At 40.7% G+C, this 3,305-nt stretch overlaps 1 long non-coding RNA gene across 1 annotated transcript; it reads left to right on the top strand.

Annotated features, from left to right (window-relative positions):
- The first annotated feature begins 1,145 nt into the window (after positions 1 to 1,145).
- LOC146860838 (uncharacterized) lies at positions 1,146 to 2,851 on the top strand. The gene is made up of 5 exons (XR_014979214.1): positions 1,146 to 1,237; positions 1,470 to 1,579; positions 2,074 to 2,164; positions 2,260 to 2,332; positions 2,626 to 2,851. It is a non-coding gene; the product is annotated as an uncharacterized LOC146860838 (long non-coding RNA).
- The last annotated feature ends 454 nt before the right edge of the window (positions 2,852 to 3,305 follow it).

Raw genomic sequence — 3,305 nt, 5'->3', positions numbered from 1 at the left:
GCTGCTCTCAGGCAGGCCACAAGGTTGAGGGAGCAAAGCTCCTAGGTTAAGCTCCGGGCAAAGGGGGATCGAAGATAGCACACAAGATGCACCCACAGCGGCACAGGGGCAGTCGGGTGCAGAGTGCTGGATCGACGTCTGATGCCCTGTTCGTTTCAATGGGTGAGCTCCAGTCAGAACAAACACTGCAGGCTCAGGCATGAAACCTTTCTGGAGGCAACCACCGGTTGGACAGGTAAGTTGGGATGCAGGGGGATGCCTGGACATCGTCGGTTGGGCCACCCAAGGCCGTGGTGCTTCGGGTGCAGGGGTGTCTTTAGGCATCAGGTTTTCCTTACCAGCTCCTGTTGCGGTCGGGGGACCCTCCAGATAGAGGTTGCAGGCATCATAAGGAGGCCTGAGGTAGGTCAGAGATCATCAGATCCCAGGTTAGGATCACCGGAGAATCCTCCTCTGGGTATTGGGCCACTCGAACTCGGGCCGTGGGCCTTTGATGCAGACTCGCAGATTCGGACGGATGCAGAGTTTGGTTCTTGAGCAAGTCAGGTGCTCACGGGAGACAAAGTCTTTTTAGGGAAGGCAATGCAGGTCTTCCAGGGTCTGGGGGGCTGCTGGCTGCAGGACATGCCGGGATCTGGAGCAGGTCGAGGTCGGGACAGGTCGGTAGGACTCGGGCCAAGTCAGTTAGTGTCCACCTCTTCTTCCTTCAGCACAGCTCTTCAGTCTTTCTCCTTCTTGCTTGATCGAGGAGGCAAGGTTCCACTAAATACTAAATTCATGAGCGTTTCAGGTAGGTACAGGTCGGGACAAATGGGTGGCTTCCTTGGGGTGGGTACACCCGCTATTAAGTCATGGATACTGTGTGTCGTCATCAACTAGGGTTTGTTCACTTTAGTAAACGCATTCTCAACGCACAGCTGCTTGATCAGACTTTCAACTTTTCTCTCCTTTTCATTTTAGTTTTTCTTTTTTGTTTTATTCCCGGGTTGTGAATTAATCTACATTATTAGCTGTCAGTGCAATATATTCTTGGCAGAAAACTAAGCATAAGTCCATGCTCCAAGATGGCCGCCTCATTTTCAACAAATCTCTTGAGTGCTAGTGTGCGCTTTTTATTCACGTCACAGTATCAGTAGATGCCGTACGTGCCAGATAATATAAACTGAAAATCATGGTGGGCGCACACTCGATCATAGCATAGATTCAAGGCTGCATCTAACACCGATTATCTTTTTGGGTATGTACTATTTGTCACTTACATACTTATTTATTGCGATTTAGGAATAGACATCCCCTCTTGGCCCTTTAAGGTCTCTTCTATTGGGCTTTGTACAACCGGTTATCGTCAGTATCTAGGTTATCATGTAGTCATGTCTGTTACAACTGAGTAGCTTTAGACAAGCTACGTAAATTCTCTTGACAATATTTAGACTTTAGGCTTAGTACATGTTTTTTATTTCATGTCACAGTATTAGGAGACGTTGTACGTGTCAAACAACATAAATCGGACATGATGGCGGGCGTACACTCGATCTCAGCATAGATCTCAGGTTGTATCTGGTTCCGATTCTCATTTCGGGTATGTACAATCAGCCACCTTTACATCTTTTGCCTTGATTTAGGAATAGGCATTTTCGTCATCATGCATTGATGTTTTCCACTAAGGAATAGTTCTGTCATAGCTACGTAATTCTTTTGACAGTATTTGACTAGTACAATTGTAGCCATGACGCTTTGAACTGTACTAGATTTACAACCATCATTCTATCCATTATAAACAAGTATTGAGAAATATAGGCCGCAGAGATCTGTAGGACGCATGTTAGGCAAGTCGCCCATCACTAACTAAATGAACTCTAACTGTCGACTTAACAAACTATTTAAAATTGTAGTTAACTGCGCATCTGCGAACCCAGAATTAGATTTCTCATCTGTTGTTAGTCATTCAGGGTTATTACCTGCCCGATATTCTACAAGTTTGTTTGTATTTTACAAACAGTGATATTTGAAAAATTGGATGTATAGGATTGATTAGATATCACGATATAAATTATACATATATTAAATCCACAGGATTTTATGTCCATCGAGATTTCAAATAAAATTCAAAGTAAACATCACATGGATCCATCACGCAGCCACTAGATAGAACAAAATAGTTATGGTAAGAGTCGTCGCAATATATAAGTATATTACCTAACCATAAATAGTTATTTGGCCAAAATTGTGACATTTTCATATCTCTCTTCTCCTATTAAGGATATTTAAGTACTGCTTGATCTATGGCTAAGGAATTATTTGCAGACTGGAATAGACATCTACAACACTAAAGGTATTTGTCGTATCATGCTCTTCACATGCTTGCCATTTACTCAGAATATAAATAGGGAACAAAAATTCTTTTTTTTTAAAACAAATTAATTGATCTGGTTGATTTCTATTTGAGAACAACATGTCTAGTCTTGGGTTTTCATGACAGAGCCTAAGTCTCAGACTTTTTCAGTGTATGTTATTTTTAAATATAAACTATTTTTTGTTTGTTTGGGTCTTGTATATATTTTTTGAATTTGTGGAAAAAGCATTTAAACTCTAGATCACAATCATGTTCATATTTTTCATTTTTAGTAACCACTGATATGAAAATCCTGAAGAAGGCTGTGCCGAAACGCGTCGATATTTCGTGAATATGTCTAGTGTCTTCTGATATGGGTTTGATCACATGTTCAACCTTCAATTTATGAAAATTATTAGTGTCCTACATGGTTTTGATCACATGCTTCACTCCATAAGGATATTGTACATGATTATGAAATTGAGAATATCATAGACACATCTGCATCTTCTTTTTAGTATTTGTGACATATTTTCCTCAAGTTACATTGTTATTTTCATCAACAGATGGTTCCAATTTGAATGGGAAATAACTATTGTGTGTATGTGTTTTCTGTAGCAGAATTAATTCTGTATGAACATTAATTGTTATAAATATAAAATCAAAATATTTTTTATATTAAAAAAAACTAAAAGAATATTAATAAAAACATAGATATATATTTTCTCAAATTACCTGTATTCACTCATCTTTGTGTCTCTAGAGTTTATAAGCTTTTGTTAGCTATCATAGCACTTAGCCTGGTGCTCCCTGTCTTTCCAAAACATTCCAATACACCCGCTATTATGCCACCCTCCAGTGAGAGTGGGCATAAGTCTCACTCTGATTGGCTGGGTCCCCCCATCTTCAAGATGGCGGGACTGAGAGTATTGCTTCGCCTCGCCTCGCCTCCCCCACCTGAGGGGTGGGGTTG

Source organism: Triturus cristatus, chromosome 3_1, assembly GCF_964204655.1.
Source record: "Triturus cristatus chromosome 3_1, aTriCri1.1, whole genome shotgun sequence".
Classification (NCBI taxonomy): Eukaryota; Metazoa; Chordata; class Amphibia; order Caudata; family Salamandridae; genus Triturus; species Triturus cristatus.
Note: the sequence above shows the minus strand (reverse complement) of the source record. Positions and strands in the feature narration are given on the sequence as shown.